The sequence below is a fragment of the Pseudophryne corroboree genome, unplaced genomic scaffold (genome assembly GCF_028390025.1).
Source record: "Pseudophryne corroboree isolate aPseCor3 unplaced genomic scaffold, aPseCor3.hap2 scaffold_350, whole genome shotgun sequence".
In the NCBI taxonomy this organism is placed as follows: Eukaryota; Metazoa; Chordata; class Amphibia; order Anura; family Myobatrachidae; genus Pseudophryne; species Pseudophryne corroboree.
In genome coordinates, this window is record NW_026970011.1 from 586,855 (window position 1) to 613,993 (window position 27,139).

The 27,139-nt window shown below is 49.8% G+C and overlaps 34 non-coding genes and 4 pseudogenes across 34 annotated transcripts; 2 read left to right on the forward strand and 36 right to left on the reverse strand.

Annotated features, from left to right (window-relative positions):
• Positions 1 to 58: 58 nt before the first annotated feature.
• Positions 59 to 222, reverse strand: LOC135020435 (U1 spliceosomal RNA). The gene has a single exon (XR_010217863.1). It is a non-coding gene; the product is annotated as a U1 spliceosomal RNA (small nuclear RNA).
• A 671-nt stretch (positions 223 to 893) lies between these two features.
• LOC135020577 (U1 spliceosomal RNA) lies at positions 894 to 1,056 on the reverse strand. Its single transcript, XR_010217990.1, has one exon. It is a non-coding gene; the product is annotated as a U1 spliceosomal RNA (small nuclear RNA).
• A 152-nt stretch (positions 1,057 to 1,208) lies between these two features.
• On the reverse strand, positions 1,209 to 1,372 carry LOC135020394 (U1 spliceosomal RNA). The gene has a single exon (XR_010217823.1). It is a non-coding gene; the product is annotated as a U1 spliceosomal RNA (small nuclear RNA).
• A 701-nt stretch (positions 1,373 to 2,073) lies between these two features.
• Positions 2,074 to 2,208, reverse strand: LOC135020602 (U1 spliceosomal RNA; annotated as a pseudogene).
• A 153-nt stretch (positions 2,209 to 2,361) lies between these two features.
• Positions 2,362 to 2,525, reverse strand: LOC135020455 (U1 spliceosomal RNA). The gene has a single exon (XR_010217883.1). It is a non-coding gene; the product is annotated as a U1 spliceosomal RNA (small nuclear RNA).
• Positions 2,526 to 3,199: 674 nt separating this feature from the next.
• LOC135020499 (U1 spliceosomal RNA) lies at positions 3,200 to 3,362 on the reverse strand. Its single transcript, XR_010217924.1, has one exon. It is a non-coding gene; the product is annotated as a U1 spliceosomal RNA (small nuclear RNA).
• A 152-nt stretch (positions 3,363 to 3,514) lies between these two features.
• LOC135020442 (U1 spliceosomal RNA) lies at positions 3,515 to 3,678 on the reverse strand. The gene has a single exon (XR_010217870.1). It is a non-coding gene; the product is annotated as a U1 spliceosomal RNA (small nuclear RNA).
• A 674-nt stretch (positions 3,679 to 4,352) lies between these two features.
• LOC135020504 (U1 spliceosomal RNA) lies at positions 4,353 to 4,515 on the reverse strand. Its single transcript, XR_010217929.1, has one exon. It is a non-coding gene; the product is annotated as a U1 spliceosomal RNA (small nuclear RNA).
• Positions 4,516 to 4,667: 152 nt separating this feature from the next.
• On the reverse strand, positions 4,668 to 4,831 carry LOC135020422 (U1 spliceosomal RNA). Its single transcript, XR_010217850.1, has one exon. It is a non-coding gene; the product is annotated as a U1 spliceosomal RNA (small nuclear RNA).
• A 698-nt stretch (positions 4,832 to 5,529) lies between these two features.
• LOC135020619 (U1 spliceosomal RNA) lies at positions 5,530 to 5,665 on the reverse strand (annotated as a pseudogene).
• Positions 5,666 to 5,817: 152 nt separating this feature from the next.
• LOC135020594 (U1 spliceosomal RNA) lies at positions 5,818 to 5,981 on the reverse strand. Its single transcript, XR_010218000.1, has one exon. It is a non-coding gene; the product is annotated as a U1 spliceosomal RNA (small nuclear RNA).
• A 3,239-nt stretch (positions 5,982 to 9,220) lies between these two features.
• LOC135020640 (U1 spliceosomal RNA) lies at positions 9,221 to 9,384 on the reverse strand. Its single transcript, XR_010218024.1, has one exon. It is a non-coding gene; the product is annotated as a U1 spliceosomal RNA (small nuclear RNA).
• A 670-nt stretch (positions 9,385 to 10,054) lies between these two features.
• Positions 10,055 to 10,217, reverse strand: LOC135020680 (U1 spliceosomal RNA). The gene has a single exon (XR_010218045.1). It is a non-coding gene; the product is annotated as a U1 spliceosomal RNA (small nuclear RNA).
• Positions 10,218 to 10,369: 152 nt separating this feature from the next.
• Positions 10,370 to 10,533, reverse strand: LOC135020406 (U1 spliceosomal RNA). Its single transcript, XR_010217834.1, has one exon. It is a non-coding gene; the product is annotated as a U1 spliceosomal RNA (small nuclear RNA).
• Positions 10,534 to 11,228: 695 nt separating this feature from the next.
• On the reverse strand, positions 11,229 to 11,370 carry LOC135020648 (U1 spliceosomal RNA; annotated as a pseudogene).
• A 152-nt stretch (positions 11,371 to 11,522) lies between these two features.
• On the reverse strand, positions 11,523 to 11,686 carry LOC135020362 (U1 spliceosomal RNA). The gene has a single exon (XR_010217792.1). It is a non-coding gene; the product is annotated as a U1 spliceosomal RNA (small nuclear RNA).
• Positions 11,687 to 12,301: 615 nt separating this feature from the next.
• On the reverse strand, positions 12,302 to 12,464 carry LOC135020684 (U1 spliceosomal RNA). Its single transcript, XR_010218047.1, has one exon. It is a non-coding gene; the product is annotated as a U1 spliceosomal RNA (small nuclear RNA).
• Positions 12,465 to 12,615: 151 nt separating this feature from the next.
• Positions 12,616 to 12,779, reverse strand: LOC135020498 (U1 spliceosomal RNA). Its single transcript, XR_010217923.1, has one exon. It is a non-coding gene; the product is annotated as a U1 spliceosomal RNA (small nuclear RNA).
• A 671-nt stretch (positions 12,780 to 13,450) lies between these two features.
• LOC135020631 (U1 spliceosomal RNA) lies at positions 13,451 to 13,613 on the reverse strand. The gene has a single exon (XR_010218019.1). It is a non-coding gene; the product is annotated as a U1 spliceosomal RNA (small nuclear RNA).
• A 152-nt stretch (positions 13,614 to 13,765) lies between these two features.
• LOC135020383 (U1 spliceosomal RNA) lies at positions 13,766 to 13,929 on the reverse strand. Its single transcript, XR_010217812.1, has one exon. It is a non-coding gene; the product is annotated as a U1 spliceosomal RNA (small nuclear RNA).
• Positions 13,930 to 14,600: 671 nt separating this feature from the next.
• On the reverse strand, positions 14,601 to 14,763 carry LOC135020644 (U1 spliceosomal RNA). Its single transcript, XR_010218029.1, has one exon. It is a non-coding gene; the product is annotated as a U1 spliceosomal RNA (small nuclear RNA).
• A 152-nt stretch (positions 14,764 to 14,915) lies between these two features.
• Positions 14,916 to 15,079, reverse strand: LOC135020423 (U1 spliceosomal RNA). Its single transcript, XR_010217851.1, has one exon. It is a non-coding gene; the product is annotated as a U1 spliceosomal RNA (small nuclear RNA).
• A 674-nt stretch (positions 15,080 to 15,753) lies between these two features.
• On the reverse strand, positions 15,754 to 15,916 carry LOC135020516 (U1 spliceosomal RNA). The gene has a single exon (XR_010217941.1). It is a non-coding gene; the product is annotated as a U1 spliceosomal RNA (small nuclear RNA).
• A 142-nt stretch (positions 15,917 to 16,058) lies between these two features.
• On the reverse strand, positions 16,059 to 16,222 carry LOC135020436 (U1 spliceosomal RNA). The gene has a single exon (XR_010217864.1). It is a non-coding gene; the product is annotated as a U1 spliceosomal RNA (small nuclear RNA).
• Positions 16,223 to 16,896: 674 nt separating this feature from the next.
• Positions 16,897 to 17,059, reverse strand: LOC135020528 (U1 spliceosomal RNA). Its single transcript, XR_010217952.1, has one exon. It is a non-coding gene; the product is annotated as a U1 spliceosomal RNA (small nuclear RNA).
• A 152-nt stretch (positions 17,060 to 17,211) lies between these two features.
• Positions 17,212 to 17,375, reverse strand: LOC135020428 (U1 spliceosomal RNA). The gene has a single exon (XR_010217856.1). It is a non-coding gene; the product is annotated as a U1 spliceosomal RNA (small nuclear RNA).
• A 674-nt stretch (positions 17,376 to 18,049) lies between these two features.
• LOC135020495 (U1 spliceosomal RNA) lies at positions 18,050 to 18,212 on the reverse strand. Its single transcript, XR_010217920.1, has one exon. It is a non-coding gene; the product is annotated as a U1 spliceosomal RNA (small nuclear RNA).
• A 152-nt stretch (positions 18,213 to 18,364) lies between these two features.
• LOC135020449 (U1 spliceosomal RNA) lies at positions 18,365 to 18,528 on the reverse strand. Its single transcript, XR_010217877.1, has one exon. It is a non-coding gene; the product is annotated as a U1 spliceosomal RNA (small nuclear RNA).
• A 671-nt stretch (positions 18,529 to 19,199) lies between these two features.
• LOC135020564 (U1 spliceosomal RNA) lies at positions 19,200 to 19,362 on the reverse strand. Its single transcript, XR_010217978.1, has one exon. It is a non-coding gene; the product is annotated as a U1 spliceosomal RNA (small nuclear RNA).
• Positions 19,363 to 19,514: 152 nt separating this feature from the next.
• LOC135020483 (U1 spliceosomal RNA) lies at positions 19,515 to 19,678 on the reverse strand. Its single transcript, XR_010217908.1, has one exon. It is a non-coding gene; the product is annotated as a U1 spliceosomal RNA (small nuclear RNA).
• Positions 19,679 to 20,352: 674 nt separating this feature from the next.
• On the reverse strand, positions 20,353 to 20,515 carry LOC135020529 (U1 spliceosomal RNA). Its single transcript, XR_010217953.1, has one exon. It is a non-coding gene; the product is annotated as a U1 spliceosomal RNA (small nuclear RNA).
• Positions 20,516 to 20,667: 152 nt separating this feature from the next.
• LOC135020748 (U1 spliceosomal RNA) lies at positions 20,668 to 20,831 on the reverse strand. Its single transcript, XR_010218102.1, has one exon. It is a non-coding gene; the product is annotated as a U1 spliceosomal RNA (small nuclear RNA).
• Positions 20,832 to 21,504: 673 nt separating this feature from the next.
• Positions 21,505 to 21,667, reverse strand: LOC135020505 (U1 spliceosomal RNA). The gene has a single exon (XR_010217930.1). It is a non-coding gene; the product is annotated as a U1 spliceosomal RNA (small nuclear RNA).
• Positions 21,668 to 21,819: 152 nt separating this feature from the next.
• LOC135020424 (U1 spliceosomal RNA) lies at positions 21,820 to 21,983 on the reverse strand. The gene has a single exon (XR_010217852.1). It is a non-coding gene; the product is annotated as a U1 spliceosomal RNA (small nuclear RNA).
• A 698-nt stretch (positions 21,984 to 22,681) lies between these two features.
• Positions 22,682 to 22,817, reverse strand: LOC135020620 (U1 spliceosomal RNA; annotated as a pseudogene).
• A 152-nt stretch (positions 22,818 to 22,969) lies between these two features.
• LOC135020605 (U1 spliceosomal RNA) lies at positions 22,970 to 23,133 on the reverse strand. The gene has a single exon (XR_010218005.1). It is a non-coding gene; the product is annotated as a U1 spliceosomal RNA (small nuclear RNA).
• Positions 23,134 to 26,339: 3,206 nt separating this feature from the next.
• Positions 26,340 to 26,503, forward strand: LOC135020458 (U1 spliceosomal RNA). The gene has a single exon (XR_010217886.1). It is a non-coding gene; the product is annotated as a U1 spliceosomal RNA (small nuclear RNA).
• Positions 26,504 to 26,655: 152 nt separating this feature from the next.
• Positions 26,656 to 26,818, forward strand: LOC135020623 (U1 spliceosomal RNA). The gene has a single exon (XR_010218011.1). It is a non-coding gene; the product is annotated as a U1 spliceosomal RNA (small nuclear RNA).
• Positions 26,819 to 27,139: the final 321 nt, after the last annotated feature.

Genomic DNA, 27,139 nt, shown 5'->3' on the forward strand with positions numbered 1-27,139 from the left:
AAGAACAAGGCTAGAGGAAGATCTGAGACAAAGAAATCTGACTTTTACCAGAGCTGACCAGAGGAAAGCACAAACACAGTCCCCCACTACCACAAATAATGCAGTCGAGTTTCCCACATTTGGGGAAATCACAGGGGTCAGCATACCCAGAATGCAATGAATGAACGTCACCCTGGGAGAACAATCTTCATGACAATGGTATCTCCTATGCAAAATAAGTATGATTTGGGATAGGGCTGGGGAGGGCCGCTGCTCAGGCACATCTCTGTCAAGTAAAGGAGATTCAACTGAGGCAGCACAAGGGAACTCTCATCTGGGGACAACAACTGCAGGGAGAACACATATTTTCAGATGAACATGGGAGAGCAGAAGGCTGCCTAATACTGAAGCACCCCCAAACAACAAACCAAATGCAACAACTAGTACAAGCATTCCTGGGAAAAGGTCTGCAGAAGACGGATTTGCATACGGTGATGTCATCCAAGCAGTGGGCCAAAGTTGGCTGGAACCCTCATCTGCATATGAAAAGAGAAAAGGGGTATGCAGGGCATGGCGGCCTTTTGCGGCGCTTGGATGACCCTTAGTTTGCATTAAACACCTCCACCCTCCGTCGGTGTGGGGCTCATGTTGGCTATGCCCCAGCCCCTGAAGCATTCAAGCTGATTTCTTGCAGCAGCTGGGCACTGTAACAGCTCCAGAGCTGCTCTGAAAGGCAAGTAAAAGGGTGTGGGCCCTGCAGCACTACCTGTAGTTTGCATTGTGCGTTGGAAGGCACAAAGTAAGCAGACAGGAGAAGTCAGGAGAGTGCACAAGGGCATAGAAGGCAGCGGCTCAAGAAAAGAGAAGTGGAAACAGACAGCAAACTAGGCTGGAGAGAGACCTGAGACAAAGAGATCTGAATTATACGAGAGCCGACCAGGGGAAACACAAATTATGCAGTCAAGTTTCCCACATTTGGGGAAATCGCAGGAGCAGCACACCCAGAGTGCAATGGGTGAGCCTTGCCCTGGGAGAAGCACCTTCATGATCATAGTATCTCACCTGGCAGGTATGTAGGAGTTGGGCTAGAGCTGGGGAGGGTCGCTGCTCGGGTACCCCCCTGTCAAGTGAAGGAGATCAAACTGAGGCAGCACAATGGAACTCTCGAAAGAAGAACAAGGCTAGAGGAAGATCTGAGACAAAGAAATCTGACTTTTACCAGAGCTGACCAGAGGAAAACACAAACACAGTCCCCCACTACCACAAATAATGCAGTTGAGTTTCCCACATTTGGGGAAATCACAGGGGTCAGCATACCCAGAATGCAATGAATGAACCTCACCCTGGGAGAACAATCTTTATGACCATGGTATCTCCTATGCAAAATAAGTATGATTTGGGATAGGGCTGGGGAGGGCCGCTGCTCAGGCACATCTCTGTCAAGTAAAGGAGATTCAACTGAGGCAGCACAAAGGAACTCTCATCTGGGGACAACAACTGCCGGGAGAACACATATTTTCAGATGAACATGGGAGGGCAGAAGGCTGCCTAATACTGAAGCACCCCAAACAACAAACCAAATGCAACAACTAGTACAAGCATTCCTGGGGGAAGGTCTGCAGAAGACGGATTTGCATACAGTGATGTCATCCAAGCAGTGGGCCAAAGTTGGCTGGAACCCTCATCTGCATATGAAAAGAGAAAAGGGGTATGCAGGGCATGGCGGCCTTTTGCGGCGCTTGAATGACCCTTAGTTCGCATTAAACACCCCCACCCTCCTTCGGTGTGGGGCTCATGTTGGCCATGCCCCAGCCCCTGAAGCATTCAAGCTGATTTCTTGCAGCAGCTTGGCACTGTAACAGCTCCAGAGCTGCTCTGTAAGGCAAGTAAAAGGGTGTGGGCCCTGCAGCACTACCTGTAGTTTGCATTGTGCATCGGAAGGCACAAAGTAAGCAGACAGGAGGAGAAGTCAGGATAGTGCACAAGGGTGTAGAAGGGAGGGGCTCAAGAAAAAAGAAGTGGAAACAGACAGCAAACTAGGCTGGAGAGAGACCTGAGACAAAGAGATCTGAATTATATGAGAGCCGACTAGGGGAAACACAAATTATGCAGTCAAGTTTCCCACATTTGGGGAAATCGCAGGGGCAGCACACCCAGAGTGCAATGGGTGAGCCTTGCCCTGGGAGAAGCAACTTCATGATCATAGTATCTCACCTGGCAGGTAAGTAGGAGTTGGGCTAGAGCTGGGGAGGGTCGCTGCTCGGGCACCCCCCCTGTCAAGTGAAGGAGATCCAACTGAGGCAGCACAATGGAACTCTTGAAAGAAGAACAAGGCTAGAGGAAGATCTGAGACAAAGAAATCTGACTTTTACCAGAGCTGACCAGAGGAAAGCACAAACACAGTCCCCCACTACCACAAATAATGCAGTCGAGTTTCCCACATTTGGGGAAATCACAGAGGTCAGCATACCCAGAACGCAATGAATGAACCTAACCCTGGGAGAACAATCTTCATGACCATGGTATCTCCTATGCAAAATAAGTATGATTTGGGATAGGGCTGGGGAGGGCCGCTGCTCAGGCACATCTCTGTCAAGTAAAGGAGATTCAACTGAGGCAGCACAAGGGAACTCTCATCTGGGGACAACAACTGCAGGGAGAACACATATTTTCAGATGAACATGGGAGGGCAGAAGGCTGCCTAATACTGAAGCACCCCCAAACAACAAACCAAATGCAACAACTAGTGCAAGCATTCCTGGGGGAAGGCCTGCCGCAGATGGATTTGCATATGGTGATGTCATCCAAGCAGTGGGTCAAAGTTGGCTTCAACCCTCGTCTGCATATGAAAAGAGAAAAGGGGCATGCAGGGCATGGCGGCCTTTTGCGGCGCTTGGCTGACCCCTAGTTCGCATTAAACACCTCCACCCTCCGTCGGTGTGGGGCTCATGTTGGCTATGCCCCAGCCCCTGAAGCATTCAAGCTGATTTCTTGCCGCAGCTGGGCACTGTAACAGCTCCAGAGCTGCTCTGTAAGGCAAGTAAAAGGGTGTGGGCCCTGCAGCACTACCTGTAGTTCGCATTGTGCGTTGGAAGGCACAAAGTAAGCAGACAGGAGGAGAAGTCAGGATAGTGCGCAAGGGCATAGAAGGGAGCGGCTCAAGAAAAGAGAAGTGGAAACAGACAGCAAACTAGGCTGGAGAGAGACCTGAGACAAAGAGATCTGAATTATACGAGAGCCGACCAGGGGAAACACAAATTATACAGTCAAGTTTCCCACATTTGGGGAAATTGCAGGAGCAGCACACCCAGAGTGCAATGGGTGAGCCTTGCCCTGGGAGAAGCACCTTCATGATCATAGTATCTCACCTGGCAGGTAAGTAGGAGTTGGGCTAGAGCTGGGGAGGGTCGCTGCTCGGGTACCCCCCTGTAAAGTGAAGGAGATCCAACTAAGGCAGCACAAGGGAACTCTCGAAAGAAGAACAAGGCTAGAGGAAAATCTGAGACAAAGAAATCTGACTTTTACCAGAGCTGACCAGAGGAAAGCACAAACACAGTCCTCCACTACCACAAATAATGCAGTTGAGTTTCCCACATTTGGGGAAATCACAGGGGTCAGCATACCCAAAATGCAATGAATGAACCTCACCCTGGGAGAAAAATCTTCATGACCATGGTATCTCCTATGCAAAATAAGTATGATTTGGAATAAGGCTGGGGAGGGCCGCTGCTCATGCACATTTCTGTCAAGTAAAGGAGATTCAACTGAGGCAGCACAAGGGAACTCTCATCTGGGGACAACAACTGCAGGGAGAACACATATTTTCAGATGAACATGGGAGGGCAGAAGGCTGCCTAATACTGAAGCACCCCCAAACAACAAACCAAATGCAACAACTAGTGCAAGCATTCCTGGGGGAAGTTCTGCAGAAGACGGATTTGCATACGGTGATGTCATCCAAGCAGTGGGTCAAAGTTGGCTTCAACCCTCATCTGCATATGAAAAGAGAAAAGGGGCGTGCAGGGCATGGCGGCCTTTTGCGGTGCTTGGATGACCCCTAGTTCGCATTAAACACCTCCACCCTCCTTTGGTGTGGGGCTCATGTTGGCCATGCCCCATCCCCTGAAGCATTCAAGCTGATTTCTTGCAGCAGCTGGGCACTGTAACAGCTCCAGAGCTGCTCTGTAAGGCAAGTAAAAGGGTGTGGGCCCTGCAGCACTACCTGTAGTTTGCATTGTGCATTGGAAGGCACAAAGTAAGCAGACAGGAGGAGAAGTCAGGATAGTGCACAAGGGTATAGAAGGGAGCGGCTGAAGAAAAGAGAAGTGGAAACAGACAGCAAACTAGGCTGGAGAGAGACCTGAGGCAAAGAGATCTGAATTATACGAGAGCCGACCAAGGGAAACACAAATTATGCAGTCAAGTTTCCCACATTTGGGGAAATTGCAGGGGCAGCACACCCAGAGTGCAATGGGTGAGCCTTGCCCTGGGAGAAGCACCTTCATGATCATAGTATCTCACCTGGCAGGTAAGTAGGAGTTGGGCTAGAGCTGGGGAGGGTCGCTGTTCGGGCACCCCCCTGTCAAGTGAAAGAGATCCAACTGAGGCAGCACAAGGGAACTCTCGAAAGAAGAACAAGGCTAGAGGAAGAGCTGAGACAAAGAAATCTGACTTTTTCCAGAGCTGGCCAGAGGAAAGCACAAACACAGTCCCCCACTACCACAAATAATGCAGTCGAGTTTCCCACATTTGGGGAAATCACAGGGGTCAGCATACCCAGAATGCAATGAATGAACCTCACCCTGGGAGAACAATCTTCATGACCATGGTATCGCCTATGCAAAATAAGTATGATTTGGGATAGGGCTGGGGAGGGCCGCTGCTCAGGCACATCTCTGTCAAGTAAAGGAGATTCAACTGAGGCAGCACAAGGGAACTCTCATCTGGGGACAACAACTGCAGGGAGAACACATATTTTCAGATGAACATGTGAGGGCAGAAGGCTGCCTAATACTGAAGCACCCCCAAACAACAAACCAAATGCAACAACTAGTGCAAGCATTCCTGGGGGAAGGCCTGCAGCAGATGGATTTGCATATGGTGATGTCATCCAAGCAGTGGGTCAAAGTTGGCTTCAACCCTCGTCTGCATATGAAAAGAGAAAAGGGGCGTGCAGGGCATGGCGGCCTTTTGCAGCGCTTGGATGACCCCTAGTTTGCATTACACACCTCCTCCCTCCTTCGGTGTGGGGCTCATGTTGGCTATGCCCCAGCCCCTGAAGCATTCAAGCTGATTTCTTGCAGCAGCTGGGCACTGTAACTGCTCCAGAGCTACTCTGTAAGGCAAGTAAAAGGGTGTGGGCCCTGCAGCACTACCTGTAGTTCGCATTGTGCGTTGGAAGGCACGAAGTAAGCAGACGGGAGAAGTCAGGATAGTGCGCAAGGGCATAGAAGGGAGCGGCTCAAGAAAAGAGAAGTGGAAACAGACAGCAAACTAGGCTGGAGAGAGACCTGAGACAAAGAGATCTGAATTATACGAGAGCCGACGAGGGGAAACACAAATTATGCAGTCAAGTTTCCCACATTTGGGGAAATCGCAGGAGCAGCACACCCAGAGTGCAATGGTTGAGCCTTGCCCTGGGAGAAGCACCTTCATGATCATAGTATCTCACCTGGCAGGTAAGTAGGAGTTGGGCTAGAGCTGGGGAGGGTCGCTGCTCGGGTTCCCCCCTGTGAAGTGAAGGAGATCCAACTGAAGCAGCACAAGGGAACTCTCGAAAGAAGAACAAGGCTAGAGGAAGATCTGAGACAAAGAAATCTGACTTTTACCAGAGCTGACCAGAGGAAAGCACAAACACAGTCCCCCACTACCACAAATAATGCAGTCGAGTTTCCCACATTTGGGAAAATCACAGGGGTCAGCATACCCAGAATGCAATGAATGAACCTCACCCTGGGAGAACAATCTTCATGACCATGGTATCTCCTATGCAAAATAAGTATGATTTGGGATAGGGCTGGTGAGGGCCGCTGCTCAGGCACATCTCTGTCAAGTAAAGGAGATTCAACTGAGGCAGCACAAGGGAACTCTCATCTGGGGACAACAACTGCAGGGAGACCACATCTTTTCAGATGAACATGGGAGGGCGGAAGGCTGCCTAATACTGAAGCACCATCAAATATCAAACCATGGCCCTCATTCCGAGTTGATCGCTCGCAAGGCGATTTTAGCAGAGTTACACACGCTAAGCCGCCGCCTACTGGGAGTGAATCTTAGCTTCTTAAAATTGCGACCGATGTATTCGCAATATTGCGATTACAAACTACTTAGCAGTTTCAGAGTAGCTTCAGACTTACTCGGCATCTGCGATCAGTTCAGTGCTTGTCGTTCCTGGTTTGACGTCACAAACACTCCCAGAGTTCGCCCAGACACTCCCCCGTTTCTCCGGCCACTCCTGCGTTTTTTCCGGAAACTGTAGCGTTTTTTCCCACACGCCCATAAAACGGCCTGTTTCCGCCCAGTAACACCCATTTCCTGTCAATCACATTACGATCGCCGGAGCGAAGAAAAAGCCGTGAGTAAAAATACTTTCTTCATTGTAAAATTACTTGGCGCAGTCGCAGTGCGAATATTGCGCATGCGTACTAAGCAGAATTTCACTGCGATGCGATGAAATTTACAGAGCGAACGACTCGGAATGAGGGCCCATATGCAACAACTAGTACAAGCACTCCTGGGGGAAGGTCTGCAGCAGACGGATTTGCATACGGTGATGTTATCCAAGCAGTGGGCCAAAGTTGACTGGAACCCTCATCTGCATATGAAAAGAGAAAAGGGGCATGCAGGGCATGGCGGCCTTTTGCAGTGCTTGGATGACCCCTAGTTCGCATTAAACACCCCCACCCTCCTTTGGTGTGGGGCTCATGTTGGCCATGCCCCATCCCCTGATGCATTCAAGCTGATTTCTTGCAGCAGCTGGGCACTGTAACAGCTCCAGAGCTGTTCTGTAAGGCAAGTAAAAGGGTGTGGGCCCTGCAGCACCACCTGTTGTTCGCATTGTGCGTTGGAAGGCACAAATTAAGCAGACGGGAGGAGAAGTCAGGATAGTGCGCAAGGGCATTCTTTTCTCTTAGTCCGGGGGCAAGGCTTCAAAATGGGGTCTGCAACGGAGGAGACACAGGGGGCGTGGTCACAGCAGCTTTTCTCTACAGTCTGCACCAGCAGGAGCCTACACCATTTTTTATGATCACGCTGAACTGCAGTGCGACTGCAATTACAGCATGGTCAAGAAGGGAGGCGTCATGCTGGGTGGCCATGCCCTGTCACTGTGCAGGAGCCAGCACCGCTCACACACTAGTCCCTGGGTGCAGCCCCCAACCCCCGGGACACCCGGAGCAACAAAATGTAGATTCAGGCCACCAGGCCACGCCCCTACCTATGAAACCATGCCTCCTTTTTACCATTGCGCTGTTTATCTGCGCGCACTGCATTACAATCTCCCTCGCCACCTCTCTGGGTGTCACCAGTGATAGTGACACCTCTGCCATGCTTGTAGCAGCTGGTCCTAAGATCTACGCCTCAAGCCCTGAGTGTTTGCCCTTGTGACTTGTTGATCATCATAGCGAAGCAGATGCTTACAGAAAACTGCAGGGGCTTAGATTGAAAATAAAAAAAATTGATGGGTATAAGGTAGAGAGGAGCGGGTTCGGTTCTCCGAGAACCGAATTCCCCACGAACTCCACGTGGTTTACACTGGTCCGAGGCAGGCTCGGTTGTTCCCGCCTGACTCGGAAAACCTGAACAAGGGAAAATGTCATCATCCCGCTGTCAGATTCTCGTGAGATTCGGATTCCATATAAAGAGCTGCGCGTTGCTGCCATTTTTACTCGTGCATTGAAGAGAGAGCGGAGAGGACGTGGCTATGTTCTCTCAGTGGAAATCTCAATATCAGTGCTCAGTATCAGTGGTTACTTATTGCTGCTCAGTAATACTAGTAGTGTGTCTCTCCTGCTCAGTGTCAGTTCTCAGTAGTATCCTCATCAGTGCTCAGTATCACTGCTCATTGTATTGTGCTGCATTGTGGTGCTCAGCATACTACAGTACATTACTAATAGTCCAGTGCTGCATCTTGCTGCTCAGTGTCAGTTCTAGTATCCTCATCAGTGCTCACTATCACTGCTCAATGCATTGTGGTGTTCTGTATACTACAGTAACATAGTAATATAGTATATATAGAGGAGCGGGTTCGGTTCTCCGAGAACCGAATTCCCGACGAACTCCACGTGGTTTACACTGGTCCGAGGCAGGCTCGGTTGTTCCCGCCTGACTCGGAAAACCTGAACAAGGGAAAATGTCATCATCCCGCTGTCGGATTCTCGCGAGATTCGGATTCCATATAAAGAGCTGCGCGTTGCCGCCATTTTTACTCGTGCATTGAAGAGAGAGCGGAGAGGACGTGGCTATGTTCTCTCAGTGGAAATCTCAATATCAGTGCTCAGTATCAGTGGTTACTTATTGCTGCTCAGTAATACTAGTAGTGTGTCTCTCCTGCTCAGTGTCAGTTCTCAGTAGTATCCTCATCAGTGCTCAGTATCACTGCTCATTGTCTTGTGCTGCATTGTGGTGCTCAGCATACTACAGTACATTACTAATAGTCCAGTGCTGCATCTTGCTGCTCAGTGTCAGTTCTAGTATCCTCATCAGTGCTCACTATCACTGCTCATTACATTGTGGTGTTCTGTATACTACAGTAACATAGTAATATAGTAACATATGGTAACATAGTTTTTGAGGTTGAATAGAGGCAAATTGCCCATCGTGTTCAACCTGTTTTAAGTTGTGATGATTCTACATACTTGCTGAATAATGTTTTATGACTAGTTAGCTACTATAACTCATGTTACCCCCGGATTAACCATGTTGATATTTTAAGTATTATAACCTTGGATAGCTTTTTCATTCAGAAATGTATCCATTCCTTTTTTAAATCCAATTACAGAGTCCGCCATTACCACCTTCCCTGGCAGGGAATTCCACATCCTGATTGCCCTAACAGTGAAGATCATAGTATCTCACCTGGCAGGTAAGTAGGAGTTGGGCTAGAGCTGTGGAGGATTGCTGCTCGGGCACCCCCTGTCAAGTGAAGGAGATCCAACTGAGGCAGCACAAGGGAACTCTCGAAAGAAGAACAAGGCTAGAGGAAGATCTGAGACAAAGAAATCTGACTTTTACCAGAGCTGACCAGAGGAAAGCACAAACACAGTCCCCCACTACCACAAATAATGCAGTCAAGTTTCCCACATTTGGGGAAATCACAGGGGTCAGCATACCCAGAGTGCAATGAATGAACCTCACCCTGGGAGAACAATCTTCATGACCATGGTATCTCCTATGCAAAATAAGTATGATTTGGGATAGGGCTGGGGAGGGCCGCTGCTCAGGCACATCTCTGTCAAGTAAAGGAGATTCAACTGAGGCAGCACAAGGGAACTCTCATCTGGGGACAACAACTGCAGGGAGAACACATATTTTCAGATGAACATGGGAGGGCAGAAGGCTGCCTAATACTGAAGCACCCCCAAACAACAAACCAAATGCAACTACTAGTGCAAGCATTCCTGGGGGAAGGCCTGCAGCAGACGGATTTGCAAATGGTGATGTCATCCAAGCAGTGGGTCAAAGTTGGCTTCAACCCTCGTCTGCATATGAAAATAAAAAAGGGGTGTGCAGGGCATGGCGGCCTTTTGCGGCGCTTGGATGACCCCTAGTTCGCATTAAACACCTCCACCCTCCTTCGGTGTGGGGCTCATGTTGGCTATGCCCCAGCCCCTGAAGCATTCAAGCTGATTTCTTGCAGCAGCTGGGCACTGTAACAGCTCCAGAGCTGCTCTGTAAAGCAAGTAAAAGGGTGTGGGCCCTGCAGCACTACCTGTAGTTTGCATTGTGCGTTGGAAGGCACAAAGTAAGCAGACGGGGAAGTCAGGATAGTGCACAAGGGCATAGAAGGGAGCGGCTCAAGAAAAGAGAAGTGGAAACAGACAGCAAACTAGGCTGGAGAGAGACCTGAGACAAAGAGATCTGAATTATACGAGAGCCGACCAGAGGAAACACAAATTATGTAATCAAGTGTCCCACATTTGGGGAAATCGTAGGAGCAGCACACCCAGAGTGCATTGGGTGAGCCTTGCCCTGGGAGAAGCACCTTCATGATCATAGTATCTCACCTGGCAGGTAAGTAGGAGTTGGGCTAGAGCTGGGGAGGGTCGCTGCTCGGGTACCCCCCTGTCAAGTGAAGGAGATCCAACTGAGGCAGCACAAGGAAACTCTCAAAAAAAGAACAAGGCTAGATGAAGATCTGAGACATAGAAATCTGACTTTTACCAGAGCTGACCAGAGGAAAGCACAAACACAGTCCCCCACTACAACAAATAATGCAGTCGAGTTTCCCACATTTGGGGAAATCACAGGGGTCAGCATACCCAGAATGCAATGAATGAACCTCACCCTGGGAGAACAATCTTCATGATAATGGTATCTCCTATGCAAAATAAGTATGATTTGGGATAGGGCTGGGGAGGGCCGCTGCTCAGGCACATCTCTGTCAAGTAAAGGAGATTCAACTGAGGCAGCACAAGGGAACTCTCATCTGGGGACAACAACTGCAGGGAGAACACATATTTTCAGATGAAAATGGGAGAGCAGAAGGCTGCCTAATACTGAAGCACCCCCAAACAACAAACCAAATGCAACAACTAGTACAAGCATTCCTGGGAAAAAGTCTGCAGAAGACGGATTTGCATACGGTGATGTCATCCAAGCACTGGGCCAAAGTTGGCTGGAACCCTCATCTGCATATGAAAAGAGAAAAGGGGTATGCAGGGCATGGCGGCCTTTTGCGGTGCTTGGATGACCCTTAGTTTGCATTAAACACCTCCACCCTCAGTCGGTGTGGGGCTCATGTTGGCTATGCCCCAGCCCCTGAAGCATTCAAGCTGATTTCTTGCAGCAGCTGGGCACTGTAACAGCTCCAGAGCTGCTCTGTGAGGCAAGTAAAAGGGTGTGGGCCCTGCAGCACTACCTGTAGTTTGCATTGTGCATTGGAAGGCACAAAGTAAGCAGACAGGAGGAGATGTCAGGATAGTCCACAAGGGTATAGAAGGGAGCGGCTCAAGAAAAGAGAAGTGGAAACAGGCAGCAAACTAGGCTGGAGAGAGACCTGAGACAAAGAGATCTAAATTATACGAGAGCCGACCAGGGGAAACACAAATTATGCAGTCAAGTGTCCCACATTTGGGGAAATCGCAGGAGCAGCACACCCAGAGTGCAATGGGTGAGCCTTGCCCTGGGAGAAGCACCTTCATGATCATAGTATCTCACCTAGCAGGTAAGTAGGAGTTGGGCTAGAGCTGGGGAGGGTTGCTGCTCGGGTACCCCCCTGTCAAGTGAAGGAGATCCAACTGAGGCAGCACAAGGGAACTCTCGAAAGAAGAACAAGGCTAGAGGAAAATCTGAGACAAAGAAATCTGACTTTTACCAGAGCTGACCAGAGGAAAGCACAAACACAGTCCCCCACTACCACAAATAATGCAGTCGAGTTTCCCACATTTGGGGAAATCACAGGGGTCAGCATACCCAAAATGCAATGAATGAACCTCACCCTGGGAGAACAATCTTCATGACCATGGTATCTCCTATGCAAAATAAGTATGATTTGGGATAGGGCTGGGGAGGGCCGCTGCTCAGGCACATCTCTGTCAAGTAAAGGAGATTCAACTGAGGCAGCACAAGGGAACTCCCATCTGGGGACAACAACTGCAGGGAGAACACATATTTTCAGATGAACATGGGAGGGCAGAAGGCTGCCTAATACTGAAGCACCCCCAAACAACAAACCAAATGCAACAACTAGTACAAGCATTCCTGGGGGAAGTTCTGCAGAAGACGGATTTGCATACGGTGTTGTCATCCAAGCAGTGGGCCAAAGTTGGCTGGAACCCTCATCTGCATATGAAAAGAGAAAAGGGGTATGCAGGGCATGGCGGCCTTTTGCGGCGCTTGGATGACCCTTAGTTCGCATTAAACACCCCCACCCTCCTTCGGTGTGGGGCTCATGTTGGCTATGCCCCAGCCCCTGAAGCATTCAAGCTGATTTCTTGCAGCAGCTGGGCACTGTAACAGCTCCAGAGCTGCTCTGTACGGCAAGTAAAAGGGTGTGGGCCCTGCAGCACTACCTGTAGTTTGCATTGTGCATTGGAAGGCACTTAAGAATAGAGAAGTGGAAACAGACAGCAAACTAGGCTGGAGAGAGAACTGAGACAAGGAGATCTGAATTATACGAGAGCCGACCAGGGGAAACACAAATTATGCAGTCAAGTTTCCAACATTTGGGGAAATCGCAGGAGCAGCACACCCAGAGTGCAATGGGTGAGCCTTGCCCTGGGATAAGCACCTACGTGATCATAGTATCTCACCTGGCAGGTAAGTAGGAGTTGGGCTAGAGCTGGGGAGGGTCGCTGCTCGGGTACCCCCTGTCAAGTGAAGGAGATCCAACTGAGGCAGCACAAGGGAATTCTCGAAAGAAGAACAAGGCTAGAGGAAGATCTGAGACAAAGAAATCTGACTTTTACCTGAGCTGACCAGAGGAAAACACAAACACAGTCCCCCACTACCACAAATAATGCTGTCGAGTTTCACACATTTGGGGAAATCACAGGGGTCAGCATACCCAGAATGCAATGAATGAACCTCACACTGGGAGAATAATCTTCATGACCATGGTATCTCCTATGCAAAATAAGTATGATTTGGGATAGGGCTGGGGAGGGCCGCTGCTCAGGCACATCTCTGTCAAGTAAAGGAGATTCAACTGAGGCAGCATAAGGGAACTCTCATCTGGGGACAACAACTGCAGGGAGAACACATATTTTCAGATGAACATGGGAGGGCAGAAGGCTGCCTAATACTGAAGCACCCCCAAACAACAAACCAAATGCCACAACTAGTGCAAGCATTCCTGGGGGAAGGCCTGCAGCAGATGGATTTGCATATGGTGATGTCATCCAAGCAGTGGGTCAAAGTTGGCTTCAACCCTCGTCTGCATATGAAAAGAGAAAAGGGGCGTGCAGGGCATGGCGGCCTTTTGCGGCGCTTGGATGACCCCTAGTTCGCATTAAACACCTCCACCCTCCTTTGGTGTGGGGCTCATGTTGGCTATGCCCCAGCCCCTGAAGCATTCAAGCTGATTTCTTGCAGTAGCTGGGCACTGTAACAGCTCCAGAGCTGCTCTGTACGGCAAGTAAAAGGGTGTGGGCCCTGCAGCACTACCTGTAGTTTGCATTGTGCATTGGAAGGCACAAAGTAAGCAGACGGGAGAAGTAAGGATAGTGCGCAAGGCCATAGAATGGAGCGGCTTAAGAAAAGAGAAGTGGAAACAGACAGCAAACTAGGCTGGAGAGAGACCTGAGACAAAGAGATCTGAATTATACGAGAGCCGACCAGGGGAAACACAAATTATGCAGTCAAGTTTCCCACATTTGGGGAAATCGCAGGGGCAGCACATCCAGAGTGCAATGGGTGAGCCTTGCCCTGGGAGAAGCACCTTCATGATTATAGTATCTCACCTGGCAGGTAAGTAGAAGTTGGGCTAGAGCTGGGGAGGGTCGCTGCTCGGGCACCCCCCTGTCAAGTGAAGGAGATCCAACTGAGGCAGCACAAGGGAACTCTCGAAAGTAGAACAAGGCTAGAGGAAGAACTGAAACAAAGAAATCTGACTTTTACCAGAGATAACCAGAGGAAAGCACAAACACAGTCCCCCACTACCACAAATAATGCAGTTGAGTTTCCCACATTTGGGGAAATCACAGGGGTCAGCATACCCAGAATGCAATGAATGAACCTCACCCTGGGAGAACAATCTTCAAGACCATGGTCTCTCCTATGCAAAATAAGTATGATTTGGGATAGGGCTGGGGAGGGCCGCTGCTCAGGCACATCCCTGTCAAGTAAAGGAGATTCAACTGAGGCAGCACAAGGGAACTCTCATCTGGGGACAACAACTGCAGGGAGAACACATATTTTCAGATGAACATGGGAGGGCAGAAGGCTGCCTAATACTGAAGCACCCCCAAACAACAAACCAAATGCAACAACTAGTGCAAGCATTCCTGAGGGAAGGCCTGCAGCAGATGGATTTGCATATGGTGATGCCATCCAAGCAGTGGGTCAAAGTTGGCTTCAACCCTCGTCTGCATATGAAAAGAGAAAAGGGGCGTGCAGGGCATGGCGGCCTTTTGCGGCGCTTGGATGACCCCTAGTTCGCATTACACACCTCCACCCTCCTTCGGTGTGGGGCTCATGTTGGCTATGCCCCAGCCCCTGAAGCATTCAAGCTGATTTCTTGCAGCAGCTGGGCACTGTAACTGCTCCAGAGCTGCTCTGTGAGGCAAGTAAAAGGGTGTGGGCCCTGCAGCACTACCTGTAGTTTGCATTGTGCGTTGGAAGGCACGAAGTAAGCAGACGGGAGAAGTCAGGATAGTGCGCAAGGGCATAGAAGGGAGCGGCTCAAGAAAAGAGAAGTGGAAACAGACAGCAAACTAGGCTGGAGAGAGACCTGAGACAAAGAGATCTGAATTATACGAGAGCCGACCAAGGGAAACACAAATTATGCAGTCAAGTTTCCCACATTTGGGGAAATCACAGGGGCAGCACAACCAGAGTGCAATGGGTGAGCCTTGCCCTGGGAGAAGCACCTTCATGATCATAGTATCTCACCTGGCAGGTAAGTAGGAGTTGGGCTAGAGCTGGGGAGCGTCGCTGCTCGGGCACCCCCCTGTCAAGTGAAAGAGATCCAACTGAGGCAGCACAAGGGAACTCTCGAAAGAAGAACAAGGCTAGAGGAAGATCTGAGATAAAGAAATCTGATTTTTACCAGAGCTGACCAGAGGAAAGCACAAACACAGTCCCCCACTACCACAAATAATGCAGTCGAGTTTCCCACATTTGGGGAAATCACAGGGGTCAGCATACCCAGAATGCAATGAATGAACCTCACCCTGGGAGAACAATCTTCATGACCATGGTATCGCCTATGCAAAATAAGTATGATTTGGGATAGGGCTGGGGAGGGCCGCTGCTCAGGCACATCTCTGTCAAGTAAAGGAGATTCAACTGAGGCAGCACAAGGGAACTCTCATCTGGGGACAACAACTGCAGGGAGAACACATATTTTCAGATGAACATGGGAGGGCAGAAGGCTGCCTAATACTGAAGCACCCCCAAACAACAAACCAAATGCAACAACTAGTGCAAGCATTCCTGGGGGAAGTTCTGCAGAAGACGGATTTGCATACGGTGATGTCATCCAAGCAGTGGGTCAAAGTTGGCTTCAACCCTCATCTGCATATGAAAAGAGAAAAGGGGCGTGCAGGGCATGGCGGCCTTTTGCGGTGCTTGGATGACCCCTAGTTCGCATTAAACACCTCCACCCTCCTTTGGTGTGGGGCTCATGTTGGCCATGCCCCATCCCCTGAAGCATTCAAGCAGATTTCTTGCAGCAGCTGGGCACTGTAACAGCTCCAGAGCTGCTCTGTAAGGCAAGTAAAAGGGTGTGGGCCCTGCAGCACTACCTGTAGTTTGCATTGTGCATTGGAAGGCACACAGTAAGCAGACGGGAGGAGAAGTCAGGATAGTGCACAAGGGTATAGAAGGGAGCGGCTGAAGAAAAGAGAAGTGGAAACAGACAGCAAACTAGGCTGGAGAGAGACCTGAGACAAAGAGATCTGAATTATACGAGAGCCGACCAGGGGAAACACAAATTATGCAGTCAAGTTTCCCACATTTGGGGAAATCGCAGGGGCAGCACACCCAGAGTGCAATGGGTGAGCCTTGCCCTGGGAGAAGCACCTTCATGATCATAGTATCTCACCTGGCAGGTAAGTAGGAGTTGGGCTAGAGCTGGGGAGGGTCGCTGTTCGGGCACCCCCCTGTCAAGTGAAGGAGATCCAACTGAGGCAGCACAAGGGAACTCTCAAAAGAAGAACAAGGCTCTGAAACAAAGAAATCTGACTTTTACCAGAGCTGACCAGAGGAAAACACAAACACAGTCCCCCACTACCACAAATAAAGCAGTCGAGTTTCCCACATTTGGGGAAATCACAGGGGTCAGCATACCCAAAATGCAATGAATGAACCTCACCCTGGGAGAAAAATCTTCATGACCATGGTATCTCCTATGCAAAATAAGTATGATTTGGAATAGGGCTGGGGAGGGCCGCTGCTCATGCACATCTCTGTCAAGTAAAGGAGATTCAACTGAGGCAGCACAAGGGAACTCTCATCTTGGGACAACAACTGCAGGGAGAACATATATTTTCAGATGAACATGGGAGGGCAGAAGGCTGCCTAATACTGAAGCACCCCCAAACAACAAACCAAATGCAACAACTAGTGCAAGCATTCCTGGGGGAAGGCCTGCCGCAGATGGATTTGCATATGGTGATGTCATCCAAGCAGTGGGTCAAAGTTGGCTTCAACCCTCGTCTGCATATGAAAAGAGAAAAGGGGCGTGCAGGGCATGGTGGCCTTTTGCGGCGCTTGGCTGACCCCTAGTTTGCATTAAACACCTCCACCCTCCTTTGGTGTGGGGCTCATGTTGGCTATGCCCCAGCCCCTGAAGCATTCAAGCTGATTTCTTGCAGCAGCTGGGCACTGTAACAGCTCCAGAGCTGCTCTGTAAGGCAAGTAAAAGGGTCTGGGCCCTGCAGCACTACCTGTAGATCGCATTGTGCGTTGGAAGGCACAAAGTAAGCAGACAGGAGGAGAAGTCAGGATAGTGCGCAAGGGCATAGAAGGGAGCGGCTCAAGAAAAGAGAAGTGGAAACAAACAGCAAACTAGGCTGGAGAGAGACCTGAGACAAAGAGATCTGAATTATACGAGAGCCGACCAGGGGAAACACAAATTATACAGTCAAGTTTCCCACATTTGGGGAAATCGCAGGAGCAGCACACCCAGAGTGCAATGGGTGAGCCTTGCCCTGGGAGAAGCACCTTCATGATCATAGTATCTCACCTGGCAGGTAAGTAGGAGTTGGGCTAGAGCTGGGGAGGGTCGCTGCTCGGGTACCCCCCTGTAAAGTGAAGGAGATCCAACTAAGGCAGCACAAGGGAACTCTCGAAAGAAGAACAAGGCTAGAGGAAAATCTGAGACAAAGAAATCTGACTTTTACCAGAGCTGACCAGAGGAAAGCACAAACACAGTCTCCCACTACCACAAATAATGCAGTCAAGTTTCCCACATTTGGGGAAATCACAGGGGTCAGCATACCCAAAATGCAATGAATGAACCTCACCCTGGGAGAAAAATCTTCATGACCATGGTATCTCCTCTGCAAAATAAGTATGATTTGGAATAGGGCTGGGGAGGGCCGCTGCTCATGCACATCTCTGTCAAGTAAAGGAGATTCAACTGAGGCAGCACAAGGGAACTCTCATCTTGGGACAACAACTGCAGGGAGAACATATATTTTCAGATGAACATGGGAGGGCAGAAGGCTGCCTAATACTGAAGCACCCCCAAACAACAAATCAAATGCAACAACTAGTGCAAGCATTCCTGGGGGAAGGCCTGCCGCAGATGGATTTGCATACGGTGATGTCATCCAAGCAGTGGGTCAAAGTTGGCTTCAACCCTCGTCTGCATATGAAAAGAGAAAAGGGGCGTGCAGGGCATGGTGGCCTTTTGCGGCGCTTGGCTGACCCCTAGTTTGCATTAAACACCTCCACCCTCCTTTGGTGTGGGGCTCATGTTGGCTATGCCCCAGCCCCTGAAGCATTCAAGCTGATTTCTTGCAGCAGCTGGGCACTGTAACAGCTCCAGAGCTGCTCTGTAAGGCAAGTAAAAGGGTCTGGGCCCTGCAGCACTACCTGTAGATCGCATTGTGCATTGGAAGGCACAAAGTAAGCAGACGGGAGGAGAAGTCAGGATAGTGCACAAGGGTATAGAAGGGAGCGGCTGAAGAAAAGAGAAGTGGAAACAGACAGCAAACTAGGCTGGAGAGAGACCTGAGACAAAGAGATCTGAATTATACGAGAGCCGACCAGGGGAAACACAAATTATGCAGTCAAGTTTCCCACATTTGGGGAAATTGCAGGGGCAGCACACCCAGAGTGCAATGGGTGAGCCTTGCCCTGGGAGAAGCACCTTCATGATCATAGTATCTCACCTGGCAGGTAAGTAGGAGTTGGGCTAGAGCTGGGGAGGGTCGCTGTTCGGGCACCCCCCTGTCAAGTGAAAGAGATCCAACTGAGGCAGCACAAGGGAACTCTCGAAAGAAGAACAAGGCTAGAGGAAGATCTGAGACAAAGAAATCTGACTTTTTCCAGAGCTGACCAGAGGAAAGCACAAACACAGTCCCCCACTACCACAAATAATGCAGTCGAGTTTCCCACATTTGGGGAAATCACAGGGGTCAGCATACCCAGAATGCAATGAATGAACCTCACCTTGGGAGAACAATCTTCATGACCATGGTATCGCCTATGCAAAATAAGTATGATTTGGGATAGGGCTAGGGAGGGCCGCTGCTCAGGCACATCTCTGTCAAGTAAAGGAGATTCAACTGAGGCAGCACAAGGGAACTCTCATCTGGGGACAACAACTGCAGGGAGAACACATATTTTCAGATGAACATGTGAGGGCAGAAGGCTGCCTAATACTGAAGCACCCCCAAACAACAAACCAAATGCAACAACTAATGCAAGCATTCCTGGGGGAAGGCCTGCAGCAGATGGATTTGCATATGGTGATGTCATCCAAGCAGTGGGTCAAAGTTGGCTTCAACCCTCGTCTGCATATGAAAAGAGAAAAGGGGCGTGCAGGGCATGGCGGCCTTTTGCAGCGCTTGGATGACCCCTAGTTCGCATTACACACCTCCACCCTCCTTCGGTGTGGGGCTCATGTTGGCTATGCCCCAGCCCCTGAAGCATTCAAGCTGATTTCTTGCAGCAGCTGGGCACTGTAACTGCTCCAGAGCTACTCTGTAAGGCAAGTAAAAGGGTGTGGGCCCTGCAGCACTACCTGTAGTTCGCATTGTGCGTTGGAAGGCACGAAGTAAGCAGACGGGAGAAGTCAGGATAGTGCGCAAGGGCATAGAAGGGAGCGGCTCAAGAAAAGAGAAGTGGAAACAGACAGCAAACTAGGCTGGAGAGAGACCTGAGACAAAGAGATCTGAATTATACGAGAGCCGACCAGGGGAAACACAAATTATGCAGTCAAGTTTCCCACATTTGGGGAAATCGCAGGGGCAGCACACCCAGAGTGCAATGGTTGAGCCTTGCCCTGGGAGAAGCACCTTCATGATCATAGTATCTCACCTGGCAGGTAAGTAGGAGTTGGGCTAGAGCTGGGGAGGGTCGCTGCTCGGGTTCCCCCCTGTGAAGTGAAGGAGATCCAACTGAGGCAGCACCAGGGAACTCTCGAAAGAAGAACAAGGCTAGAGGAAGATCTGAGACAAAGAAATCTGACTTTTACCAGAGCTGACCAGAGGAAAGCACAAACACAGTCTCCCACTACCACAAATAATGCAGTCAAGTTTCCCACATTTGGGGACATCACAGGGGTCAGCATACCCAAAATGCAATGAATGAACCTCACCCTGGGAGAAAAATCTTCATGACCATGGTATCTCCTATGCAAAATAAGTATGATTTGGAATAGGGCTGGGGAGGGCCGCTGCTCATGCACATCTCTGTCAAGTAAAGGAGATTCAACTGAGGCAGCACAAGGGAACTCTCATCTTGGGACAACAACTGCAGGGAGAACATATATTTTCAGATGAACATGGGAGGGCAGAAGACTGCCTAATACTGAAGCACCCCCAAACAACAAACCAAATGCAACAACTAGTGCAAGCATTCCTGGGGGAAGGCCTGCCGCAGATGGATTTGCATATGGTGATGTCATCCAAGCAGTGGGTCAAAGTTGGCTTCAACCCTCGTCTGCATATGAAAAGAGAAAAGGGGCGTGCAGGGCATGGTGACCTTTTGGGGCGCTTGGCTGACCCCTAGTTTGCATTAAACACCTCCACCCTCCTTTGGTGTGGGGCTCATGTTGGCTATGCCCCAGCCCCTGAAGCATTCAAGCTGATTTCTTGCAGCAGCTGGGCACTGTAACAGCTCCAGAGCTGCTCTGTAAGGCAAGTAAAAGGGTGTGGGCCCTGCAGCACTACCTGTAGTTCGCATTGTGCGTTGGAAGGCACAAAGTAAGCAGACAGGAGGAGAAGTCAGGATAGTGCGCAAGGGCATAGAAGGGAGCGGCTCAAGAAAAGAGAAGTGGAAACAGACAGCAAACTAGGCTGGAGAGAGACCTGAGACAAAGAGATCTGAATTATACGAGAGCCGACCAGGGGAAACACAAATTATACAGTCAAGTTTCCCACATTTGGGGAAATCGCAGGAGCAGCACACCCAGAGTGCAATGGGTGAGCCTTGCCCTGGGAGAAGCACCTTCATGATCATAGTATCTCACCTGGCAGGTAAGTAGGAGTTGGGCTAGAGCTGGGGAGGGTCGCTGCTCGGGTACCCCCCTGTAAAGTGAAGGAGATCCAACTAAGGCAGCACAAGGGAACTCTCGAAAGAAGAACAAGGCTAGAGGAAAATCTGAGACAAAGAAATCTGACTTTTACCAGAGCTGACCAGAGGAAAGCACAAACACAGTCCCCCACTACCACAAATAATGCAGTTGAGTTTCCCACATTTGGGGAAATCACAGGGGTCAGCATACCCAAAATGCAATGAATGAACCTCACCCTGGGAGAAAAATCTTCATGACCATGGTATCTCCTATGCAAAATAAGTATGATTTGGAATAGGGCTGGGGAGGGCCGCTGCTCATGCACATTTCTGTCAAGTAAAGGAGATTTAACTGAGGCAGCACAAGGGAACTCTCATCTGGGGACAACAACTGCAGGGAGAACACATATTTTCAGATGAACATGGGAGGGCAGAAGGCTGCCTAATACTGAAGCACCCCCAAACAACAAACCAAATGCAACAACTAGTGCAAGCATTCCTGGGGGAAGTTCTGCAGAAGACGGATTTGCATACGGTGATGTCATCCAAGCAGTGGGTCAAAGTTGGCTTCAACCCTCATCTGCATATGAAAAGAGAAAAGGGGCGTGCAGGGCATGGCGGCCTTTTGCGGTGCTTGGATGACCCCTAGTTCGCATTAAACACCTCCACCCTCCTTTGGTGTGGGGCTCATGTTGGCCATGCCCCATCCCCTGAAGCATTCAAGCTGATTTCTTGCAGCAGCTGGGCACTGTAACAGCTCCAGAGCTGCTCTGTAAGGCAAGTAAAAGGGTGTGGGCCCTGAGCACTACCTGTAGTTTGCATTGTGCATTGGAAGGCACAAAGTAAGCAGACGGGAGGAGAAGTCAGGATAGTGCACAAGGGTATAGAAGGGAGCGGCTGAAGAAAAGAGAAGTGGAAACAGACAGCAAACTAGGATGGAGAGAGACCAGAGACAAAGAGATCTGAATTATACGAGAGCCGACCAAGGGAAACACAAATTATGCAGTCAAGTTTCCCACATTTGGGGAAATTGCAGGGGCAGCACACCCAGAGTGCAATGGGTGAGCCTTGCCCTGGGAGAAGCACCTTCATGATCATAGTATCTCACCTGGCAGGTAAGTAGGAGTTGGGCTAGAGCTGGGGAGGGTCGCTGTTCGGGCACCCCCCTGTCAAGTGAAAGAGATCCAACTGAGGCAGCACAAGGGAACTCTCGAAAGAAGAACAAGGCTAGAGGAAGAGCTGAGACAAAGAAATCTGACTTTTTCCAGAGCTGGCCAGAGGAAAGCACAAACACAGTCCCCCACTACCACAAATAATGCAGTCGAGTTTCCCACATTTGGGGAAATCACAGGGGTCAGCATACCCAGAATGCAATGAATGAACCTCACCCTGGGAGAACAATCTTCATGACCATGGTATCGCCTATGCAAAATAAGTATGATTTGGGATAGGGCTGGGGAGGGCCGCTGCTCAGGCACATCTCTGTCAAGTAAAGGAGATTCAACTGAGGCAGCACAAGGGAACTCTCATCTGGGGACAACAACTGCAGGGAGAACACATATTTTCAGATGAACATGTGAGGGCAGAAGGCTGCCTAATACTGAAGCACCCCCAAACAACAAACCAAATGCAACAACTAGTGCAAGCATTCCTGGGGGAAGGCCTGCAGCAGATGGATTTGCATATGGTGATGTCATCCAAGCAGTGGGTCAAAGTTGGCTTCAACCCTCGTCTGCATATGAAAAGAGAAAAGGGGCGTGCAGGGCATGGCGGCCTTTTGCAGCGCTTGGATGACCCCTAGTTTCCATTACACACCTCCTCCCTCCTTCGGTGTGGGGCTCATGTTGGCTATGCCCCAGCCCCTGAAGCATTCAAGCTGATTTCTTGCAGCAGCTGGGCACTGTAACTGCTCCAGAGCTACTCTGTAAGGCAAGTAAAAGGGTGTGGGCCCTGCAGCACTACCTGTAGTTCGCATTGTGCGTTGGAAGGCACGAAGTAAGCAGACGGGAGAAGTCAGGATAGTGCGCAAGGGCATAGAAGGGAGCGGCTCAAGAAAAGAGAAGTGGAAACAGACAGCAAACTAGGCTGGAGAGAGACCTGAGACAAAGAGATCTGAATTATACGAGAGCCGACGAGGGGAAACACAAATTATGCAGTCAAGTTTCCCACATTTGGGGAAATCGCAGGAGCAGCACACCCAGAGTGCAATGGTTGAGCCTTGCCCTGGGAGAAGCACCTTCATGATCATAGTATCTCACCTGGCAGGTAAGTAGGAGTTGGGCTAGAGCTGGGGAGGGTCGCTGCTCGGGTTCCCCCCTGTGAAGTGAAGGAGATCCAACTGAAGCAGCACAAGGGAACTCTCGAAAGAAGAACAAGGCTAGAGGAAGATCTGAGACAAAGAAATCTGACTTTTACCAGAGCTGACCAGAGGAAAGCACAAACACAGTCCCCCACTACCACAAATAATGCAGTCGAGTTTCCCACATTTGGGAAAATCACAGGGGTCAGCATACCCAGAATGCAATGAATGAACCTCACCCTGGGAGAACAATCTTCATGACCATGGTATCTCCTATGCAAAATAAGTATGATTTGGGATAGGGCTGGTGAGGGCCGCTGCTCAGGCACATCTCTGTCAAGTAAAGGAGATTCAACTGAGGCAGCACAAGGGAACTCTCATCTGGGGACAACAACTGCAGGGAGACCACATCTTTTCAGATGAACATGGGAGGGCGGAAGGCTGCCTAATACTGAAGCACCATCAAATATCAAACCATGGCCCTCATTCCGAGTTGATCGCTCGCAAGGCGATTTTGGCAGAGTTACACACGCTAAGCCGCCGCCTACTGGGAGTGAATCTTAGCTTCTTAAAATTGCGACCGATGTATTCGCAATATTGCGATTACAAACTACTTAGCAGTTTCAGAGTAGCTTCAGACTTACTCGGCATCTGCGATCAGTTCAGTGCTTGTCGTTCCTGGTTTGACGTCACAAACACTCCCAGAGTTCGCCCAGACACTCCCCCGTTTCTCCGGCCACTCCTGCGTTTTTTCCGGAAACTGTAGCGTTTTTTCCCACACGCCCATAAAACGGCCTGTTTCTGCCCAGTAACACCCATTTCCTGTCAATCACATTACGATCGCCGGAGCGAAGAAAAAGCCGTGAGTAAAAATACTTTCTTCATTGTAAAATTACTTGGCGCAGTCGCAGTGCGAATATTGCGCATGTGTACTAAGCAGAATTTCACTGCGATGCGATGAAATTAACAGAGTGAACGACTCGGAATGAGGGCCCATATGCAACAACTAGTACAAGCACTCCTGGGGGAAGGTCTGCAGCAGACGGATTTGCATACGGTGATGTTATCCAAGCAGTGGGCCAAAGTTGACTGGAACCCTCATCTGCATATGAAAAGAGAAAAGGGGCATGCAGGGCATGGCGGCCTTTTGCAGTGCTTGGATGACCCCTAGTTCGCATTAAACACCCCCACCCTCCTTTGGTGTGGGGCTCATGTTGGCCATGCCCCATCCCCTGATGCATTCAAGCTGATTTCTTGCAGCAGCTGGGCACTGTAACAGCTCCAGAGCTGTTCTGTAAGGCAAGTAAAAGGGTGTGGGCCCTGCAGCACCACCTGTTGTTCGCATTGTGCGTTGGAAGGCACAAATTAAGCAGACGGGAGGAGAAGTCAGGATAGTGCGCAAGGGCATTCTTTTCTCTTAGTCCGGGGGCAAGGCTTCAAAATGGGGTCTGCAACGGAGGAGACACAGGGGGCGTGGTCACAGCAGCTTTTCTCTACAGTCTGCACCAGCAGGAGCCTACACCATTTTTTATGATCACGCTGAACTGCAGTGCGACTGCAATTACAGCATGGTCAAGAAGGGAGGCGTCATGCTGGGTGGCCATGCCCTGTCACTGTGCAGGAGCCAGCACCGCTCACACACTAGTCCCCGGGTGCAGCCCCCAACCCCCGGGACACCCGGAGCAACAAAATGTAGATTCAGGCCACCAGGCCACGCCCCTACCTATGAAACCATGCCTCCTTTTTACCATTGCGCTGTTTATCTGCGCGCACTGCATTACAATCTCCCTCGCCACCTCTCTGGGTGTCACCAGTGATAGTGACACCTCTGCCATGCTTGTAGCAGCTGGTCCTAAGATCTACGCCTCAAGCCCTGAGTGTTTGCCCTTGTGACTTGTTGATCATCATAGCGAAGCAGATGCTTACAGAAAACTGCAGGGGCTTAGATTGAAAATAAAAAAAATTGATGGGTATAAGGTAGAGAGGAGCGGGTTCGGTTCTCCGAGAACCGAATTCCCCACGAACTCCACGTGGTTTACACTGGTCCGAGGCAGGCTCGGTTGTTCCCGCCTGACTCGGAAAACCTGAACAAGGGAAAATGTCATCATCCCGCTGTCAGATTCTCGTGAGATTCGGATTCCATATAAAGAGCTGCGCGTTGCTGCCATTTTTACTCGTGCATTGAAGAGAGAGCGGAGAGGACGTGGCTATGTTCTCTCAGTGGAAATCTCAATATCAGTGCTCAGTATCAGTGGTTACTTATTGCTGCTCAGTAATACTAGTAGTGTGTCTCTCCTGCTCAGTGTCAGTTCTCAGTAGTATCCTCATCAGTGCTCAGTATCACTGCTCATTGTATTGTGCTGCATTGTGGTGCTCAGCATACTACAGTACATTACTAATAGTCCAGTGCTGCATCTTGCTGCTCAGTGTCAGTTCTAGTATCCTCATCAGTGCTCACTATCACTGCTCATTGCATTGTGGTGTTCTGTATACTACAGTAACATAGTAATATAGTATATATAGAGGAGCGGGTTCGGTTCTCCGAGAACCGAATTCCCGACGAACTCCACGTGGTTTACACTGGTCCGAGGCAGGCTCGGATGTTCCCGCCTGACTCGGAAAACCAGAACAAGGGAAAATGTCATCATCCCGCTGTCGGATTCTCGCGAGATTCGGATTCCATATAAAGAGCTGCGCGTTGCCGCCATTTTTACTCGTGCATTGAAGAGAGAGCGGAGAGGACGTGGCTATGTTCTCTCAGTGGAAATCTCAATATCAGTGCTCAGTATCAGTGGTTACTTATTGCTGCTCAGTAATACTAGTAGTGTGTCTCTCCTGCTCAGTGTCAGTTCTCAGTAGTATCCTCATCAGTGCTCAGTATCACTGCTCATTGTCTTGTGCTGCATTGTGGTGCTCAGCATACTACAGTACATTACTAATAGTCCAGTGCTGCATCTTGCTGCTCAGTGTCAGTTCTAGTATCCTCATCAGTGCTCACTATCACTGCTCATTACATTGCTCTGGAGCTGTTACAGTGCCCAGCTGCTGCAAGAAATCAGCTTGAATGCTTCAGGGGCTGGGGCATAGCCAACATGAGCCCCACACCAAAGGAGGGTGGAGGTGTTTAATGCAAACTAGGGGTCAGCCAAGCGCCGCAAAAGGCCACCATGCCCTGCACGCCCCTTTTCTCTTTTCATATGCAGACGAGGGTTGAAGCCAACTTTGATCCACTGCTTGGATGACATCACCATATGCAAATCCATCTGCGGCAGGCCTTCCCCCAGGAATGCTTGCACTAGTTGTTGCATTTGGTTTGTTGTTTGGGGGTGCTTCAGTATTAGGCAGCCTTCTGCCCTCCCATGTTCATCTGAAAATATATGTTCTCCCTGCAGTTGTTGTCCCCAGATGAGAGTTCCCTTTTGCTGCCTCAGTTGAATCTCCTTTACTTGACAGAGATGTGCATGAGCAGCGGCCCTCCCCAGCCCTATTCCAAATCATACTTATTTTGCATAGGAGATACCATGGTCATGAAGATTTTTCTCCCAGGGTGAGGTTCATTCATTGCATTTTGGGTATGCTGACCCCTGTGATTTCCCCAAATGTGGGAAACTTGACTGCATTATTTGTGGTAGTGGGAGACTGTGTTTGTGCTTTTCTCTGGTCAGCTCTGGTAAAAGTCAGATTTCTTTGTCTCAGATTTTCCTTTAGCCTTGTTCTTCTTTCGAGAGTTCCCTTGTGCTGCCTCAGTTGGATCTCCTTCACTTTACAGGGGGGTACCCGAGCAGCGACCCTCCCCAGCTCTAGCCCAACTCCTACTTACCTGCCAGGTGAGATACTATGATCATGAAGGTGCTTCTCCCAGGGCAAGGCTCACCCATTGTACTCTGGGTGTGCTGCTCCTGCGATTTCCCCAAATGTGGGAAACTTGACTGCATTATTTGTGTTTCCCCTGGTCGGCTCTCGTATAATTCAGATCTCTTTGTCTCAGGTCTCTCTCCAGCCTAGTTTGCTGTCTGTTTCCACTTCTCTTTTCTTCAGCCGCTCCCTTCTATACCCTTGTGCACTATCCTGACTTCTCCTCCCGTCTGCTTACTTTGTGCCTTCCAATGCACAATGCAAACTACAGGTAGTGCTGCAGGGCCCACACCCTTTTACTTGCCTTACAGAGCAGCTCTGGAGCTGTTACAGTGCCCAGCTGCTGCAAGAAATCAGCTTGAATGCTTCAGGGGCTGGGGCATAGAATGAAAATTTAAAAGCCTCCTGTTAGTGCTTCATCTACACGGTATAGCCCTGAAT